At 38.2% G+C, this 21,933-nt stretch overlaps 2 pseudogenes; both read right to left on the reverse strand.

The window, feature by feature from the left end:
* Positions 1-3,523: 3,523 nt before the first annotated feature.
* On the reverse strand, positions 3,524-4,204 carry LOC148031274 (uncharacterized; annotated as a pseudogene).
* Positions 4,205-4,924: 720 nt separating this feature from the next.
* On the reverse strand, positions 4,925-19,526 carry LOC148031275 (uncharacterized; annotated as a pseudogene).
* Positions 19,527-21,933: the final 2,407 nt, after the last annotated feature.

A 21,933-nucleotide genomic window follows, 5' to 3' on the forward strand; every position in this document is an offset into this window, starting at 1 on the left:
CCTCTTACCCATCCAACCTCCAATCCTCACTAAGAGAACTAAAGAGGGGCACCACCTAGCCAAAGGGAGGATGGGCTAGGACATCCCTATTCTCAAAGAGAATCAAGAGAGCCAAGACACAAATTTACAAGAGAGAATATATGTGCTAGACACCACATTGGAATATAAGAGAGAGAGATGAGAGGAGAGGGAGACAAGAGGAGAAGAGGTAGAGGAAGCTTGCCATTATGCTACATGGAATGAGAAGATGAGAAGAGAGGGAGATAATAGGAGAAGAGGTAGAGGAAGCTTGCCATTATACTACATAATAAAAGAACTTACTCATAGCTTACCTCAAAGAGATGAGGATATTGTAGAGTGCTCTCATGGACTTGTCATTCTCCCTCTTCCCCTTTCATTCTTCATTCTCCATGGGCTCTTTATATAGCCTTCATGAGGGATTAGATTAAGCTAATCTTCTTGATTAACATAATCCTAGATGATGTATGGCATCTTTGAAAATATGGAGCATAGTGAATGGGACAAGTCCCCACCTTGGTCATCATGCAAGAAGCCAAGGGTGGTGGTAGACAACATAGAAAAATGGAGCTAGATTACAAGAGGTGGGTGTCCAAAGCACATTATTATAATATATTTACAAGAAGGATAGAGTGGAAAGTTGGTGTGGTAAAAGAGAGAAGAAAATTGCATGTAGCCAGCAGTCTGCGCCTTCGTAACTTCAAATTCGTGAGGAATTTGAAAAAAGTTTCTTCTGCAACTTTGTAGACCAGGTCGAAACCGATTGGGCTTCGCGGGAATTTTCTTGAAATTTTCTTTTCCTTGGGAGTTATTGAGATTATAAAAAACGGCTTCTAAAAGCTGCTTTGACTTTAGTCCCCCATATGTATATAAATACATATAAGCATGTGACAAAAGGGGTCCATGCTTGTAAGCTTTTGTGCAAGATCCAAATGACACCATGATGTGGATATTGACTTGTGTGCAAGGGTGAGGTGTCCTCTAATGATGGTGATAGATTCCAAATCTTAGTGATGCAGACGGGGCCCATGTGTAGTTGGAGGCTAGTCCTTTGAAAAATCTATGCATTCACTCAACTCCTAGGTGTAATCCATTTTCATCTTCACTAAGATAACCATCCCTTTTACCCTTTACATTGACATGCCTCCTAAGAACTTGTTCCCCCCATTTGCTAGAGTTATCGTAATCGAGAAGCAATGTAGCATACCTAGTGCTTGAAGAGTAAACCCAGAGTGATATGGTAGGCTCTTGATAGGGGCTTTGGCCAAAATTTTGTGGTAGTAATCCGGGTTGTAAAAAACCCGGATCACCATGACCTGGAGCTGTTAGTAGTTATTTATGCTTTCAAGCTTTGGAGACACTATTTTCTTGTTAACAAGTTCTCCTTGGTCACAGACCACAAGAGTCTTAAATGGATCTTCACCCAGACTGACCTCAATATGAGGCAACAACGTGGGATTGAGGTTTTGTAAGAATATTATTTTGAGATCAGGTATCGACCTGGCAAGGAGAATGTAGTTGATGATGCCTTAAGTCGCAAAGCATTCCTCAACTCTGTTATTATGGAGAAACCCTCGATGGCAGAATCATTGGTAACTCCTTGAATTAGCAAAGGAGGAAGCTAGACATGACCGAGATTATCTGAAGATTATGAAAGAGATTTTGGAAAAGGACCAAAACCCCAAAATTAAGGTCAAATATCAAGAATTTTCTGTCAATGAGGGACTTGTCTACTTTAGGACAAGATTGTGCATACCCTCAAGCAAGAAGCTCAAATAGAGAATACTTTGGGAAGCACATCATTCCCCCTTTTCAAGCCATCCCAGATATGTCAAGACCCTCAACACGGTTAGGAAAAGCTACCATTGGGAAAGGCTTATGGGAGATGTGCTCAAATATGTTACAGAATGTTTGTCTTGCTAGCACATTAAAGCAAAACATGTCATGATGAAAGTTGCAACCTCTTGACATTCCCCAGATGAAGTGGGAATTTATCAGCATGGACTTTGTTGTTGGATTACCTTCAGTCCATGACTGGCCAAAGACCAAGCCACTTTTACCCAGGTTAACAAGCCAACTCCTAAGAGTTGTTGCACTAACAAGTGATTATTTGCACTAATTATTTTAATTCGACTTAACCTTCCTTAATATCTACAACATTGTTTGTAGTAGTCCAACTGCAAAGATTCTAAACTTCAGTAAATTATACTGGGCACTAAATTGCTAAACCTAAGATGATTATGGTTTCTCCCCATCTCTCAGGGGCAGCTCCTCATAATGTTCTCCTGCCATGCTAGTGGCGGTTTATCCAGGAAATGTTTTTATTGTTTGACTTTGGAAAGGTTGTTTCAGGGATATAGATCTCTTAGATCTATTTGTATATCTCCGTTTAAAATTCCTTTTTATGTTTTTCTCCACCTGATTAAAATTAATTATTTTTATTTGTTTAATTTTAAACAAATATTCAAATCAAATTTTCTGACGTACCATAAACTCCTAAATTTTAATCTCCCTTGGTAGACGTTTCCTACTCCGTATATAAATTTCGTCGTTGCTTTTAATTTTTAAATATTTTTTTCGTTCCACAAAAATCAGGTCCTTTCTTTTCCTCTTCTATAACCAGTATCAAGCATGATAAAACAAGTTCTTTCCACACTCTTATGGTTCACATACCACGTTCATTTTAAATCCCGTATATCCCCTTAGTTTTCTTTAAATATCCTAGTGGCCCTCCACTCCATATATTTAAGAAGTTGATTGTAAAATGAATAACATGTAAAAATTTAATATAGATGCTGAGGCTTTTTCCCCATGCCAACCAATCATCAAATTATTTGATTTTATTTTGGTTTTAATTTAAACTAAATTTTATAACTGCAACCTAACATTATAAATCATTATAAAGTGTTGTCAAACTTTTTATTTGTAATTTTCCATGTTTCCTAAATGCTCACACCGCATATAATCTCTCCTTTCAAAACCAAAACACCATATCTTTATACGAGCATTTCTTAAGTAAAATATTATTAAATCATTATTTCTTTTCTTTAACCCTTACAACAAAAATGCACTAACAAATCAAAGATTTTGTTTCCAATATTTCACTAAGAATCCATAGTCTATATCAATAAATAACACATTTTACGTAAAGGAAAACTATGCTTTTTTCCTAAATATAACTCTTTTCTAATTTTTAAATATAACAAAACATCTTTAAAAATCTTGATAGAAATTCACTAAATTCCCTGACTCATAAGCTTTATAGGAAAAATATCAGAACTTATAAATTTTCAGTCAATAATTTTATAAAATTTTATTTATGATAATTTTGAGTCATTTTTTAGTGTTTTCGACTGTTTTTGATTTTTAATAAATAAAAACCAGTTCAGATAAATACAAACAACCATGTAGCATAAGAAAACAGGTTTAAAGACATATTTTAAAAATTATAAACTAGAGAAATTTTCATACCATATCGTTTATTTTAGATAAATCAGTTGGACACTTACTTGGAAAACCCGCGAGTCGTGATTGCGCCTTTGGGGTCCGCGTCCTCTTGCAGTTTGGCCAAGGTATCAAGTGTTACTGAGGTTTTCTGATATGTTGTATTCACTTGCTACCACTTCTTCTTAAGCCCTTCAATTAGCTCTTGCTTCTCAAACTCTTCCAACCTCCTGGTATTTGGTTGAGTTCCCACTCCTTGCCTTTTAGATCCTTCTGAGTTTGCTTTACTTTGATTTTCTTTCAAAACTTTATTATAGTTCACAAGATACTTTGGAACTTTTCCGTAATCAGGCTTTTCAACATACGGCCGCACATAAACCGGCAATTTCTTTGGTGTCGAATGGATTATCTCAACAGCATTTGAAGTGATAAAATCCTTGTGGGGATGCTTAAGAACTGGCTTATCGTGTGGAATGGGCGGCTTGAAGCGTATTTTTGGAGTCCGAATCACAAATGGCCGAAGTTTGACCCTCGAATGCTTCTTCAGAAACTCATCGGTGTGGGGATTCTGCAACCTCGGCAGATGCCCAAATGTTGCTTTGGACCGTCTCAACTTGGCATATGTCAAGAATGTATCTTCCTCTGCATTGTACTTGGATTTGGGGTAAGAGCGGTGCTTGCTAGTGGAGGAAGGGGAAGGAGGGATGAGGTTGTAGACGCTCTCGACGTTGTCCCAAAGCATCATTCTTTGTCCTTCTCAGATACGTCCCTGTAACTCGGTGATGGCGAACCTCTCTCTCTCCCTCTCTCTCCACCATCTTGGCCCCTCTCCTCAGACAACGTGGCGTTTAGCCGTAGATCGCCGACTTCTGCCATTCTCTCTCTCTGTCATGGCGTCGTCCGCCAGGAGCTGATCCTGCCGCGTATCCATGGCCTTCAGCGTGTCCTCCGTTGGCAAGACCTCCAGCAGCATGTGGATGATGCTCTCCTCCGTTGCATGGCAAGATCAAAGCTCTTCTTTGGGGTGTGCCATGGCAGATAGAGATGGACCCTCTCCCCCCCCCCCCGTTCAACGGCCCTTGCTCCCTCGTCTCTTCTTCTTCTTCCCATTCGTAACCGTTTTTCCCCTCCTTCTTTCTCCCTGTGATAGGCGCATTCATTTCCCACGATGGTTGTTTGTTTTTTTTTTTCCAACTACTCTCTCACACTTAATATCCTTTTTTTCCTCTTTTTCCTCCTCTCATGACATTTCCAAAGAAATAATGACGTTCCCCCAAGCTTGCAATACCATTGAAAGCACTTGTAAGAAAGCTTGTTATTGATGACAATATACTTGATATAAAGCTTGTACTCTCTATTGGATCTATGTCCTTATTTGCAAACTTTGATACAATGATGTATGTTGTTGCTGTAACCATGACCATTGTTGATACCTTGTCCAAAACTTCACCCCGTGAGTCCTTTAACCTAGATAAAAAACAGCTACAAGCTCCCCAACGTTAGACACCACCAGCTTTGCAATTCCATTTCGTGAGAGTGCTCCAAATTTTGACGAGACCCCTGATATGATTTTCCTTGGACTCCTATTTATAATAAATTTGACATCATCTGCATTGAGTTCCAATGTGATAACAAATTTTATGACATCTTAAAAAGGTAGAGGTAAACGTGTAAAAGCACCTTCATCCTTGAAACCAAACTCTACACCATACTATATCACTGCATAACGAGGTTTTAGTCCCTTTAACACTCTTTCATAATCCTCCTCTATATAGTCTTGAATTTGAAATCTTAAATAGTTGGAGCCTTATGTACATTGATTTAACTGATCACAAAATGCATAGTATAATGTTCCAATGTGATCACACAATTGCCCATTGAAGGAATATTTTAGCTTATCAATCAAAAGCCATTCTGATCCATTCAAAAGTCGTCTCACGTAATTAACTGGTTTTGACAGGTACACACTTGGAAAAACTGGAAATTGTGTATAGAACACAAGATCTCCATGTAGCCTCGCAATTACTATTATGTTTTCAGTTGTAGCAATAATATCTGATGGAGTTACTGTTATGCTGGACAGTAGAGTGTCAAAGCCAACAAATACTCCGATTGTGATATTGAACTCTATTGTTCCCAGTCCTATTGCATATGTTGAAAGCCACTGTGGATCCAAACCCAAACAGTGTCGAGTTCCAACAACCTTCTTACTAAATTAACTTTTTGTAGTCTCAATAAATAGACAATAATCACAATCATGATGCTGTGTATTTTTCATAAAGAATTTCATCATTAGGAGGTAGGAGGTAGCATAACTAATGAAATCCTCCATCCCTGAGATTAATACTAAGATATCCTATCAACTTGTCAAGACCTTGTCAAGTCTAAAATTCCCCCGAAAACCCCTAATTTATAACAAGGTCTTATCTCCTCTAAGTAGTAATAATCCCTACAGTAAAATTTAAACAGTCATAGCTGAGATTTACTAAGTAGACCTATCAAATTTTTATCTAAAACTCCACCTTCCTCTCATACAAGAACTTTCCCATAGATTCATCTCCTAGCTAGACTGCAAGGACACGGCCTCCAAAGACAGCAACAAGGAACACCGCATCTGCATTGAATTCACGTAAAAATTTAGTAATAAGGTGTCAATTGTATACAGTTTTGCCAAAAAATTGTTGCAATAAATGGCATGTTTTTAGGTGTTGTCATTTCTCCCCCACTGAAATGCGAAGCGTCCCCGCGAGCACAGCTACATCACGAACATTCAGCATCACGAACATTGCTACCACGAGCACTGCTACGCAACTTTGAAAGAAAAATATACTCTCCTCCACTTAATTGCGAAGCGTCCTCGCGAGCACAGCTACATCACGAACATAACCACACATGGACAACTAGTAGACACTAAAAAGATAGGAAAAAATACTTATTTGTGTCATATTAAAATGCAAACAATATAAATGTTTCAATGAAATGATGTAAAAACTTGTGCAAACTAACATTCTCCCTTACTCACTCTCCACACTGAAATGCATAACAGAGCTTCATCCATTGCATAGAATATACCAACTAGGAAGCTGTCTAGAGCCGCAAAACAACAATAATCCCTCTAGGCAATAAATTACCACACTACTATCCTACTAAAAATATTGCTTCTGAAATAGCATCACTGATAAGGTCGTTACTTAGCAAAGAACCCAAACAAGGCAAACTAATACTACAACACTAAATAGGACTCCTAGGGTTTAGCTGCTAACCCTCCATGTTCTATTAGAACAACCAGCCAATGGTTCGTAACTTCTAATTGTCCAAGGCTCTTCTTTTAAGTTTATGTTTTAATGGGTTTTTTTTTTAAAAATGTCAAAAGAGTATATACATTGATTCTCTTTCCCAAAAGGTCCCACCCCAAAGAGATACAAGGCATCGGATGCAGGGCACCCGTCAAGGAAATCCCTACAGCCTACCAGGACCGCAGAGGCGATGGTTATCTTCTTTTGGTTGTTTTTTTTTTTCAAACCCTGCAGTCTCAGGGTGTTTTTTTTTCTTTCCTTTTCTTTTCTTTTTCTTCTTGCTTTCTTTCTTTAAAAGAATAAATATATAGACTCTTCCGAACTTTTAATATTTGGATTTTAAGGATTGTTTTGTTGTTGTTTTTTTTTTGTTTTTTTTTTAAAAAGGATCAACTAAGAAGCTAAGAAGACATCACTTAATTGAACGGTCAAACATTTCAGCCCAACAACTTTGCTCGAGGAATCTAATCTAACGCATAATACTAGTCACTCTGCCTAGGCAAATGATAAGCAAAGAATACTCACCAGCTCAGCATCTTTCTTCCACGCTACTCCTAGTCAAAATTTCGTGGAGAGAACCTTGTTATTCAGCTATCCCACATATCGCTAGAAAAGCGACCAAAAGATAGGGAAAAACTCTATAGGATTCCTAATCGGACACCCATACAATGAAATTCACTATGTTATGCACACACATCACCCCCCTTTTTAATCACTCCCTAATGCTAAGTCCCATCCCTTGTGAGTGGACTTCATATAGAGAGAATTGTTTATATATCATTCATATTTGTTTAAAATATTTATTTATAATTCCTCTGTAATTTACTTAAGTGTTTTTTCCTTTTTTTTTCTTCGACATCTCTAATTCCATTCCATCAATTTTTTTATTCATGTATTTTTTCAAAATGAATATGAAATAAAAAGTTTAGGTATGAAACAACCTTGTATGTTCGTGGATATTGCAACTCCAAGAATCAGCAACAGAAACATACAACAGTGTGTAACACAAAATCATAGTCAAATCTGCACATGAAACATACACTAGCCAGTACAATGTTAAAGGGTTAGATAAATAATAAAACTTTTCCCTGTACAAAAGAATTGTCAAATACTCATGTCACAATCTCGATCAACTAGACTGTTGTAACGCTCCCACTGCTTGGTTATTTAAGAAGCAGTATATTTCTCCACTTGATAACCATTCTTGCATATAGAATTGTCCATCTTACTAACTTAAATATCCCAAACTCTAGCACTGAAAGGAATATCCTGACCGTGCGTGCAACTAACTACCTAACTACGTGGAAAATAAAACTAAAGTGCATGAAAACCTACACGATATCAATAACTCAAAGCATTGTATGTTTTTTTTTAAAACGATATATATATTTGTTTGTTTGTTTGTTTTTTCAAAATTTAGAATAAAAGAAAAACATAAAAGACTAAGAAAACAAAATATCTAAACTAAAATCTTCAAAGTCTCTGAGATCTTCTAGTGAAAACAATAATCCTAATCCGAAATCATCAACTCCATCTAAGTCAAACCTATTAACTAAACTATCATCTATAGGATGCTCAAGAATAGCCTCTAGCGTAGACACCTCTAGCGTAGACATATCAGAAGTCACAGATCCGCTATCAGGTGCATCGCTAAGAACCTCCATCACATCATGGAGCGAAGCCGAAGCTGCATCATCATAGTAGGGCATAGGGGCCACTGGTAAAGCATCTAAGGAATGCCCCTCGGTCGCATCCATGTACCAACAAATATAATCCCAACATGGGCAGGGAACACTAGTCTGCAAATCATGGTAAGATGGAGTAAGACGGTAGACAGTGGAACGATATCTCGCAAATTCTGCTTGCTCTCGGCCTACCCTAGACTGACCAGCGCCGCGCTCAGGAGAAAAAACACTATTATAATCATGACGCTGGTAGGTATAACCAATCATTTCCTGCATGGCAGTGGTACCATAGCGTCGAAAGTATGTGCGACACTGCCAACACAAGAGCTGAGCACGCACAAATAAATGCCGCTGACAGGACCTACAACCAAAAGGTGGATGATACTGTAAACAAAAAATAATCAGAAAAGAAGAACCACAACAGGCCTCCCCTCTCGGTGCATATAAAAACCTGTCATGCGTCTGAAAACGCGGAATATCGTAAGGTCCAGCATGAACAGGATCAGTACTATCGGCATCAATACGAGGGTAAAGCGCATCCATCCACAAAAAGGCCATACCTGCATCCCATTTAAAAACCCCCCAAGAAAGAAAAGACATCCAAGGGTGGATTAGACAAAATATTATTGTAACTACTAACCTAACTATACCTAGCTAACCTAAGTCACAAAATGTTTAAGGCGCAGGCCATTAACCCTAAATATCTCATTTTCAGCATTAATATCTTGCACATTAAGAGAACCATTATCATAAACATTAATCACCTTAAAAGGTCCCAACCAACGAATTTTAAGCTTCCCAGGAAATTTATAATAACGACTGTCATAAAGTAAAACTAAATCGCCTTCTTTAAACTCCCGTACTTTAATATTTTGGTCGTGCCATGCTTTACGACGTTTTTGCATTGCTTCTAGACTTTGTAGAGCTAATAATCTTTCCTCATCCAACTTTACCAATTGTAAAATCCGTTGTTTCAAAGATTCAACCTCACCTAGTCGTAATGATAGAGCTACTCGTAAAGTGGGCAACTCTTGCTCAATAGGGAATATAGCATTAGTGCCATAAACTAAATTGAAGGGTGTATTTTGCACTGTCACCTTATAAGTAGTTCTATAGGCCCATAACACTTCATATAAACGTTCATCCCAATCTCGCCTGTGGGAAGCAACCGTTTTAGTTAAAATCCCACAGATAATGCGATTGGTTACTTCAACCTGACCGTTAGCTCTGGGATAATAAGGTGTTGATTTGCGATGTTTAATTTTATAGATTTCCATTAACTCGCTAATAAGACCATTCAAGAAATGGGAACCTCGGTCACTTACTAATTCCAGTGGGCAACCAAAACGCGTAATAATATTCTCATACATAAACTTAGCCACATCAATGGCTTTATCCGTTTTAAGCGCTTTCGCTTCCACTCACTTTGTAATATAGTCAGTACAGACTAAGATATAACGATTCGATCGATATCTAGTAGGCGGATCAATTGGGCCTACAAAATCAATTCCCCATTTCTCAAAAGGTGCTAATGCTAATATAGGTGTCAAAGGCGTAGCAAAACTCTTAGAGGGACGACCAGTCCTTTGACATACATCGCATTTGCGACAATAATAATAAGTATCTTTAAATAGAGTAGGCCACCAATAACCAACTAATAGAACTTTTCTTGCAGTCAATTCACCGGCAAAATGGCCACCACACGGCTCATCATGCAATGCCTTAAGAACCACTGGTACTTCATCTTCCCTTACACAACGTCGATAGATACCTTCACGTGGAAAAAATTTATAAAGGTAACCCCCTAATAATCCATAGGAGCGTGATTGCATTAATATCTGACGTTTCCTGCGTTTATCGGCACCAGGTGGATATCGAGCAGTACTAAGAAAATTCGCAATATCAGCATACCATGGAACTTGTGTCTCCACAGTAAAAAGTGATGCATCCGGCAAATCATCTTCCACACCTTCCTCCTTGTCTGATGTTAATAATCGTGATAGATGATCTGCTAGAACATGAGCTCTACCAGGACGAGTAACTATTTGAAAATCAAACTCTTGGAATAACAACATCCAACGAATCACACGTCCTGAAAGTTCTGCTTTATTAAGCAAATACTTTAACGCCTCATGATCAACATATATAGTAAACTTATTCCCTAATAAATAATGACGAAATTTCTCCACCGCAAATACCATTGATAGGCATTCTTTCTTAGTGGTGGTATAATTCCTTTCTGCATCACTTAAATTTCGACTCGCATAATAAATTGGATGATCCACCTTATTATCATCTGCTTGGCACAAAACAGCTCCTACAGCATACATAGATGCATCAGCATGAATATGGAATTCTTTTGTCCAATCTGGGGGTGCGAGTACTGGTCCTTCAATTAACTTATGTTTAAGAAATTCAAATGCTTTCTGGCAAACACCATCCCAAATAAAAGGAGTATCCTTTCGTAGTAGATTTGTCAAAGGTGATGCCACCTTTGCAAAATCGGAAATAAATCTCCGATAATAATTTAGATGTCCTAAAAATCCACGCAATTGCTTAAGATTTGTTGGAGGTGGAAGTGCAGAAATCTTAATAATTTTAGCTGGATCCATGGCAATAACTTCTTTAGAAACGATATGCCCCAATAAGGTTCCTTTTGGTACTCCAAAAACACATTTATCAGGATTCAAGGATATACCTACTTCATCACTACGTTCAAATACTTGCGTTAGTAACTCAGGCATTTCTTTTGCCGTACCATAGACACAAAAGTCATCTAAGAAAACTTCCATCCATTGACGTAAAAAATCTTGATAAGCTGCAATCATAACTCTCTGAAATGTTGCGGGTGCATTGCACAAACCAAAAGGCATTACTCTATAAGCAAATGTACCCCATTCAGTAGTAAATGTAGTTTTGGATTGATCTTCAGGATGAATTAGTACTTGGTTGTAACCGCTAAATCCATCCATGAAAGAATACAGCTCATGACCAGCAACCTTATCAAGTACCTGATCAGTAAATGGCAAAGGAAAATGATCTTTATGTGTTTTGCTATTCAGCTTTCTATAATCGACACAAATGCGAATCTTCTTACTATTCTTCTTAGGTACTACCACAATAGGAGATACCCATTCACTGTATGCAACAGGATAAATGAATCCAGCATCTAAAAGCTTAGTAATTTCAGCTTTCACTAACTCTGCATACACAGGGTTTGTTCGTCGTTGACGTTGACATACAGGTTTTGTGCCTGGTTCTAGATCAATAAAATGCTGACATAATTCAGCTTTGATACCCTTAAGGTCCCTATATGACCAAGCAAAAGCATCAACATGCAATCGTAAGACTTCTTCGAATCTTTCACGATGTGGTGATTCCAATTGGTCTCCTAAATTTAAATATTTTCCTTCTGCCATTTTAAGCTTAACTACTTCAACTTCAGGCTCTTCAATAAATAGAGAGTCTATTCTTCGTGGCTTAATTGTGGGCACATCTTCGGATATCTGCATCAATACATTTTCAAGCAGGTTATTCTTAGTACTTGATTCCAGTGCTTCTTCTCCCACATTCACAGAATTTACTAAAGGTAAAGCCCTATAAGGAATAATAGCCAGGTTATCTTGCGTAGCACCATCAACTTCTACTCCATAGACATTTACTAACTCAGGAAAGGATTTTTCAGTATATCTCTTCCCATATTTATCTAAATCGCCATTATTGACATTTACATTTTTACGAGATTTCAAGGTAAATGAGGTTCTTACAGAGTCAATTACGCTAGGTATCTGCTCTGAAGTACATGGATATTGAGCATGTAACCTACGGCAATATCGACTTAAAATGTCATTATTCTTTTCTAGACATTCCTGATCATCTAAACTCCAAAACCATTGATTATCTTTAAGCTTGAGAATTAATGAATGTAGATTCTCATCCTCCTCGCCCTGAATTCGACAGCCCAAATAATGTATAACTTGTTTCAGTTCCACAAAATTTCTAGGTACTGCAGGTTCAAACCATCTAAGTTGCGGCTCTTGCCCATCCCCATAAATAGTAAAATCCATTACTCTTTCTTTTGGATGAGGCAACACCACCACTTGCATATTGTGCAATTTAACCTTAGTAGGTTCAGATTGGACTTGTTGATAACCAATTATCGGTCCCCTAGAACAGCGATAAATCTTCTGCGCAATTCCGGTCGAACGCCTAAAAGAATGACACAACCAGGGAACATTTGTAGGGTTTTTCTCTTGAGTCTCTGGTTCAAAAGTATTCTTAGATTTATTTTTTTCCAAAAACCTATCAGTGTCTTCATGTTCTTCCCAATAATTTGTATCCATAGATAACGCTTGGTCCATCTGTAACTCACCCCTACTGAATTTAGATTTCTCTTCTTCTAAATAAAATTCTAAAAGCGAGATTTCGTCTAGATATCGCCTTTCTCTAAACTGAAACTCTGCCTTTTCCTTTTGCAACTCAGTAATCTTCTTCATTGCTTCATTTACAGCAGTCAACGCTGCCTCACGCTCTACTTCCAATGCCTCTTCCAATTCTCTAATAATCCTAGCGTAATTATCATGATGTTCACGAGAAGTCTGTGAAAACCTGTTAAAAGCCGAAGTTGAATCATCCTCATCCTCACGAGATAGTGGTCTTTGTAAGGGTTTGCACCTATGCCTACTTCTCCTTTCTCTTTCCTTCGCTTCTAGCTGGTAGTAATAAATCCTTTTAGCTCTATCTGGCAATTGTCCAAATCCAAAGGGTAAAGCATTTTCCCCATAAGGAAGAGCTTCTAAAATCCTACTCTCAAGCATACTATTATGATTATCAGTAACATCATCTTCTCCCATACCTTCTGAAGAGGTTATTGAAATGTCAACCACATCAGATATCATTAACTCAGGCATTTCTTCCTCCTCTAATTCATCCATAGAAATCACTTCCGACCTGTTGTAAGCAGAAAATATATCTTCTTGATCATTTCCTTCTTGATTTGTAGATAATTGAAAACATGTTTCAAACGAATCATCAAGATATTCTGCTTTCTCTACTGAAAGCATTAAGCAGTCGAGGGTTGTATCTTCGGATGTGGATAACCACTGAGTAATATCACTATCCGAATCATTGTCAGATGAAAACGCTACAGCATATTCACCAATACCCATCTGTTCTACCTTGTGAGGCTGATGTACTATATTGACCTCTACTTTTTCTGATGTTGCTGGGTGTGGTGTTTTAAATAACCAGGCATAAGGCCCTTCATGATCAGTCCTCTCCATTTCTGAATCATAAAACTCACTGTTGGATTTCTCATCCATTTCACTAACTGCTTCATCTCCTGAATCTTTCAAAAATCCTTTTGAAATAACTTGTATCTTAACCCTATCGTCTCTAGGACCAATCACAATTGAACCTTTATACCAGTCCTGAATGCATCTTGCTTGGTATAACCAAGGTCTTCCCAATAGGACAGAATACGATGAAATATTTGTTTGCGAACGAACGATCAAATAGTTCACATGAAATTCTAATCCGGCTACTACAGATTTCACATTTCGCAGTAACCCCAAAGGAGTTACTTTCCTTTGATCAGCCACACGTAAAACAATATGAGTAGGTTCTAGATCCTTCAACCCTAATTCTTGCATAGCTTGTTCTGTCATCAAATTAACTGCTGAGCCACCATCTAACTGCACTTCATGTAGCAAATGGCCATTAATAGTAGTATCGATAACTGGAGCTCCTGGGTCCACAAATAAATCTACTATTTTTACATCCTTAGTTGTTTTTCCTTTGGAAGAATTTTCATGGACTTTAGAAGCGTTTATTTCAATCCTCTTCCTTCGACGCCGAACTAATTTATGGTAAAGTTGTTTCCGACAAACAGGCGCTATTTCTAGCAATTGCCGAAGGTTAATAGTCAATGATATTTCTTCTAATGCAGCCCAAAGATCATAGGTCTTATTTACGGATTCTACATAATCTTTACTCCCTTCCTTAGAAGGAACCAATCTTTCGGGAAAAGGAGCTACTCCCACTTGAATCTTAGGATTTACTAAAGGCACAGGTAATAATGGATGGTCAGAGGAATGCTGTGGAGAATCCGATTCAGGTAGTTCTGTATTAGGATCTATGTCCTTAGACTTATCCTTCACTGCTCCGTTTAATTGTGGACTCTCTTCCTCTAAACCTTGCTCCTTCTGTTGTTGCTTTTGTGCTCGAGTAATAACACCAATCATAGGGTCAGCTCTAAAAGTCACCTTACGAGGTATAAATTTTGACTTAACTCCAATATCTTTCCTTATTGTTTCTACTTCAACTAAATTTGCAGCAGACGTTGAAGGTTCGCTAGAGGTTTGTTTCCCTTTGTCAGACATTTTATTATCCTCTCGCTTAGGACAATTCTCTTCATAGTGTCCTTCACCACTGCACCTCCTACAAAGAGGAGTATAGTCTTGATTTTTACGCGCATTTGGACAATATGTGGCTATGTGACCTTCTTGTTGGCATCGATAACAAATTACTGATCCCCTAGGTCTTTGTTGACCACCTTGTCCCATTGGATTACGAAAATTTCCATTATTTCTTCTAAAAGGAGAATTTCTCCCTCGATTGCCATCACTGTTGTAATTGCTTTGAGGCACTGGGGGTCTACCCTGGGTGGGCAATCCTCGTGGCCTAAAAGGTTGATTGGGTGGTCCAATCTCATAAGTCCTATTATTACGATCCATGTAATTGTAATTCGTTTGCATTGAACGAGCTTGTTGTTGCTCTTGACCTAATTTATGCCAACAATTTGTATCTAAATGACCAGTCTTGTGGCAAAAAGAGCAAAACGGTGGATGATCGGGCATTAACCTTGAAGGCGTCGGACACTCGGTAGCCACATGGCCGTAACCATGACACTTGCCACACCAGATATTAGATCGAGGTGGGTTTGAAGTCGAATTTCCCGACGATTGTTGAGCACTAGATCCTTGTGTCGTTATCGAATAAATTTCCTTCAAAGGTGCTTGTACTGCAGTCATAATTTCCTCCTTTAATTTTCCTAGAGATTTTGCAATAATATCTGCTACTTTTGCTTCATCCAGAGGAGATTGAGATTGCGGCATAGAAGGCATTCCTGTCTGCATCATATAGGCTGGAATTGAAGTGTACGGATTTAGAGGTACACTCGACATGTTTGAGCTTTTGGTTACCGAGGGATTTAAAGGAACGGTCACATAAGACACGTTCTTAGGTACCCCACCTGAAGTGCTTGGATATTCTGTCCGAGATTCTTTGAATAGATCTCTCCGTTGTTGTTGACTAAGCTGCACTTCTTCCCACCATCTAGCATGTGTTTTAGCATTTGCCAACGTAGCTGGTCGTTGTAAACTAACATGCTGATGAACTTCAGGATTAAGTCCATCAATAAACTTACGTTTTTGCGTGGGATCGTCAGGAGCAGGATTCATCTTACGAATGATCATCTCCATGCGCTCAATATAATGTTCAACACTTTCAGTTGCTCCTTGGGACAGATAATCCAGTTGAAGAGCCAATCTATCTTGAAAACCTTGTCGTCTAAATTTTTCTAGAAAAGCTCTTGATAAGGCATCATAGGTCCCTTTATGTTGAGCATCTAAATTTCCATACCATTTTGCTGCTTCATCTTTTAATGTTGCAGGGAAGATATGAAGCTTTTGGTCGTCATCTATTATCTCATTAGCGACGCAAGTCACCTCAAATCTTTGCGAATGGGCATCGGGATCTTCGTCCCATAATCCCCCGAATTGCGTGAAATCAGCTAATCTGACTGGGTTGCGAGCCATTGTTTCTCTAAATAGTAGCCCTAACCCTAAATCGTTGATAGTATCAAACCACGGAGGTTCCTGAGGTTTCTTAAATAATTGACGCAATCCGAAATTTGACTCTAAGTCCCAATCAAAGAGCAATTCAATACTCCCGACCGCAGCATTAGCTTCACTCTCCCTAGTTTCACTATTTTTCCTACCTCTTTCCCCAGTGACACTGCTAGTACTGGAGACAACTTGATCCCATTGATATGAAGCTGCTTCACTTTCTTTCGATGGTGTTCTATCAGTTGATAAGCTAGGTTGAAGAGGTTCTACCGTTGAGTTAGACACAGCGTCTACTCCCAAATTCAGCAATGCGTTGACCCTCTCTAGCCTTTCTAATAGCCAAGCCTCTTGTCGCACTACTCGTTCTCTAACTCGCTGATCCCTAGCTTCGTTTTGCTGCTTCCGTCTCTCTTCTGAATTCATCCACGAGTACTAAACTAGCTTTTACTGTCATACTCCAAAATTACGCTCGTTTTATTTGAAGCTATAAAATTAGGTTGTCGCTTGTATGCGCACTTAGAAGTTTCAAAATAGTCGGCAGCTCTGGGTCTATCTCCCCAAAAGGTAACTTTTCTTCTTGCTCGGGGATTAAACCTAGAATTTCAGCAACCTCTCTAACGTCTTTCGTGTCGAAAGCAATTTTTAAACCTCTGGATACACGTATCCAAGGCAACACATCATCCCACACTACTCTTCTAAACGTCCGATAAGCTGTGCGGTAATACCAATCAAAGTGGTACGATACACTGATTGTATTTATCTCTACCGCGTCTATTAACCCAAAGTGTGTCGCTAGTAGAACTATGGTTTGCGCACTGTCGTTATAACCCCAGCTCCAAGAGGATAATTGTTCAACGTCCACAGTTAATTGTGGCCCAAAATATGTGCCTCCCTCTACTAACTCTTTATCTCTCGCCCAGTCTAGCACTTTTCTTTGGCACTCCTGGGGCAAATTAGGAAAATAGTCCCTTAGAAAAGAGACTGCGTATTCACTCATAAATAACACTTAGGATCTAAAATACCCTCGTAAGATTTATCACTCGTTCGAGCGCACTTGGCTCCCGGCAGACGCACCAAAAAATGACTGGCCAAAGACCAAGCCACTTTTACCCAGGTTAACAAGCCAACTCCTAAGAGTTGTTGCACTAACAAGTGATTATTTGCACTAATTATTTTAATTCGACTTAACCTTCCTTAATATCTACAACGTTGTTTGTAGTAGTCCAACTGCAAAGATTCTAAACTTCAGTAAATTATACTGGGCACTAAATTGCTAAACCTAAGATGATTATGGTTTCTCCCCATCTCTCAGGGGCAGCTCCTCATAATGTTCTCCTGCCATGCTAGTGGCGGTTTATCCAGGAAATGTTTTTAATGTTTGACTTTGGAAAGGTTGTTTCAGGGATATAGATCTCTTAGATCTATTTGTATATCTCCGTTTAAAATTCCTTTTTATGTTTTTCTCCACCTGATTAAAATTAATTATTTTTATTTGTTTAATTTTAAACAAACATTCAAATCAAATTTTCTGACGTACCATAAACTCCTAAATTTTAATCTCCCTTGGTAGACGTTTCCTACTCCGTATATAAATTTCGTCGTTGCTTTTAATTTTTAAATATTTTTTTCGTTCCACAAAAATCAGGTCCTTTCTTTTCCTCTTCTATAACCAGTATCAAGCATGATAAAACAAGTTCTTTCCACACTCTTATGGTTCACATACCACGTTCATTTTAAATCCCGTATATCCCCTTAGTTTTCTTTAAATATCCTAGTGGCCCTCCACTCCATATATTTAAGAAGATGATTGTAAAATGAATAACATGTAAAAATTTAATATAGATGCTGAGGCTTTTTCCCCATGCCAACCAATCATCAAATTATTTGATTTTATTTTGGTTTTAATTTAAACTAAATTTTATAACTGCAACCTAACATTATAAATCATTATAAAGTGTTGTCAAACTTTTTATTTGTAATTTTCCATGTTTCCTAAATGCTCACACCGCATATAATCTCTCCTTTCAAAACCAAAACACCATATCTTTATACGAGCATTTCTTAAGTAAAATATTATTAAATCATTATTTCTTTTCTTTAACCCTTACAACAAAAATGCACTAAAAAATCAAAGATTTTGTTTCCAATATTTCACTAAGAATCCATAGTTTATATCAATAAATAACACATTTTACGTAAAGGAAAACTATGCTTTTTTCCTAAATATAACTCTTTTCTAATTTTTAAATATAACAAAACATCTTTAAAAATCTTGATAGAAATTCACTAAATTCCCTGACTCATAAGCTTTATAGGAAAAATATCAGAACTTATAAATTTTCAGTCAATAATTTTATAAAATTTTATTTATGATAATTTTGAGTCATTTTTTAGTGTTTTCGACTGTTTTTTATTTTTAATAAATAAAAACCAGTTTAGATAAATACAAACAACCATGTAGCATAAGAAAACAGGTTTAAAGACATATTTTAAAAATTATAAACTAGAGAAATTTTCATACCATATCATTTATTTTAGATAAATCAGTTGGACACTTACTTGGAAAACCCGCGAGTCGTGATTGCGCCTTTGGGGTCCGCGTCCTCTTGCAGTCTGGCCAAGGTATCAAGTGTTACTGAGGTTTTCTGATATGTTGTATTCACTTGCTACCACTTCTTCTTAAGCCCTTCAATTAGCTCTTGCTTCTCAAACTCTTCCAACCTCCTAGTATTTGGTTGAGTTTCCACTCCTTGCCTTTTAGATCCTTCTGAGTTTGCTTTACTTTGATTTTCTTTCAAAACTTTATTATAGTTCACAAGATACTTTGGAACTTTTCCGTAATCAGGCTTTTCAACATACGGCCGCACATAAACCGGCAATTTCTTTGGTGTCGAATGGATTATCTCAACAGCATTTGAAGTGATAAAATCCTTGTGGGGATGCTTAAGAACTGGCTTATCGTGTGGAATGGGCGGCTTGAAGCGTATTTTTGGAGTCCGAATCACAAATGGCCGAAGTTTGACCCTCGAATGCTTCTTCAGAAACTCATCGGTGTGGGGATTCTGCAACCTCGGCAGATGCCCAAATGTTGCTTTGGACCGTCTCAACTTGGCATATGTCAAGAATGTATCTTCCTCTGCATTGTACTTGGATTTGGGGTAAGAGCGGTGCTTGCTAGTGGAGGAAGGGGAAGGAGGGATGAGGTTGTAGACGCTCTCGACGTTGTCCCAAAGCATCATTCTTTGTCCTTCTCAGATACGTCCCTGTAACTCGGTGATGGCGAACCTCTCTCTCTCCCTCTCTCTCCACCATCTTGGCCCCTCTCCTCAGACAACGTGGCGTTTAGCCGTAGATCTCCGACTTCTGCCATTCTCTCTCTCTGTCATGGCGTCGTCCGCCAGGAGCTGATCCTGCCGCGTATCCATGGCCTTCAGCGTGTCCTCCGTTGGCAAGACCTCCGGCAGCATGTGGATGATGCTCTCCTCCGTTGCATGGCAAGATCAAAGCTCTTCTTTGGGGTGTGCCATGGCAGATAGAGATGGACCCTCTCCCCCCCCCCGTTCAACGGCCCTTGCTCCCTCGTCTCTTCTTCTTCTTCCCATTCGTAACCGTTTTTCCCCTCCTTCTTTCTCCCTGTGATAGGCGCATTCATTTCCCACGATGGTTGTTTGTTTTTTTTTTTCCAACTACTCTCTCACACTTAATATCCTTTTTTTCCTCTTTTTCCTCCTCTCATGACATTTCCAAAGAAATAATGACGTTCCCCCAAGCTTGCAATACCATTGAAAGCACTTGTAAGAAAGCTTGTTATTGATGACAATATACTTGATATAAAGCTTGTACTCTCTATTGGATCTATGTCCTTATTTGCAAACTTTGATACAATGATGTATGTTGTTGCTGTAACCATGACCATTGTTGATACCTTGTCCAAAACTTCACCCCGTGAGTCCTTTAACCTAGATAAAAAACAGCTACAAGCTCCCCAACGTTAGACACCACCAGCTTTGCAATTCCATTTCGTGAGAGTGCTCCAAATTTTGACGAGACCCCTGATATGATTTTCCTTGGACTCCTATTTATAATAAATTTGACATCATCTGCATTGAGTTCCAATGTGATAACAAATTTTATGACATCTTAAAAAGGTAGAGGTAAACGTGTAAAAGCACCTTCATCCTTGAAACCAAACTCTACACCATACTATATCACTGCATAACGAGGTTTTAGTCCCTTTAACACTCTTTCATAATCCTCCTCTATATAGTCTTGAATTTGAAATCTTAAATAGTTGGAGCCTTATGTACATCGATTTAACTGATCACAAAATGCATAGTATAATGTTCCAATGTGATCACACAATTGCCCATTGAAGGAATATTTTAGCTTATCAATCAAAAGCCATTCTGATCCATTCAAAAGTCGTCTCACGTAATTAACTGGTTTTGACAGGTACACACTTGGAAAAACTGGAAATTGTGTATAGAACACAAGATCTCCATGTAGCCTCGCAATTACTGTTCTGTTTTCAGTTGTAGCAATAATATCTGATGGAGTTACTGTTATGCTGGACAGTAGAGTGTCAAAGCCAACAAATACTCTGATTGTGATATTGAACTCTATTGTTCCCAGTCCTATTGCATATGTTGAAAGCCACTGTGGATCCAAACCCAAACAGTGTCGAGTTCCAACAACCTTCTTACTAAATTAACTTTTTGTAGTCTCAATAAATAGACAATAATCACAATCATGATGCTGTGTATTTTTCATAAAGAATTTCATCATTAGGAGGTAGGAGGTAGCATAACTAATGAAATCCTCCATCCTTGAGATTAATACTAAGATATCCTATCAACTTGTCAAGACCTTGTCAAGTCTAAAATTCCCCCGAAAACCCCTAATTTATAACAAGGTCTTATCTCCTCTAAGTAGTAATAATCCCTACAGTAAAATTTAAACAGTCATAGCTGAGATTTACTAAGTAGACCTATCAAATTTTTATCTAAAACTCCACCTTCCTCTCATACAAGAACTTTCCCATAGATTCATCTCCTAGCTAGACTGCAAGGACACGGCCTCCAAAGACAGCAACAACGAACACCGCATCTGCATTGAACTCACGTAAAAATTTAGTAATAAGGTGTCAATTGTATACAGTTTTGCCAAAAAATTGTTGCAATAAATGGCATGTTTTTAGGTGTTGTCAGTCCAAGTAGGATACAACTCAATTATGGTTATAGTAGACATGCTCACTAAGGTTGCACACCTCATTCCAATCAAGACAAACTATAAATTTTTAGACATTGCCAGGTTATCCATCAAGGAAATATTCAGACTCCATGGGTTAACCGAGAAGGATCGTTAGTGACTGTGATTTCCTCTTCACATCTTACTTTTGGAGAGGGATATTCGAGGCCATTGGGACTCAACTTTGTTTCAGTATAGCCTATCACCCTCAGATTGATGGCCAAATAGAGAGGGTCAATCAGGTCATTGAAGATATCCTTAGGGCATATTGCTGTCGTGAACCCAAGAAATGGATCTAATATCTACCATTGGTAGAGTTCGCCTATAATGCTTCTTACCAACAAAGCATTCAAATGATACCTTTTCAAGCATTGTATGGGCATGATTTCCATACTC

This window comes from Lygodium microphyllum, chromosome 9 (genome assembly GCF_053477565.2).
Source record: "Lygodium microphyllum isolate KBCC chromosome 9, Lygodium_microphyllum_v1.1.10, whole genome shotgun sequence".
Classification (NCBI taxonomy): Eukaryota; Viridiplantae; Streptophyta; class Polypodiopsida; order Schizaeales; family Lygodiaceae; genus Lygodium; species Lygodium microphyllum.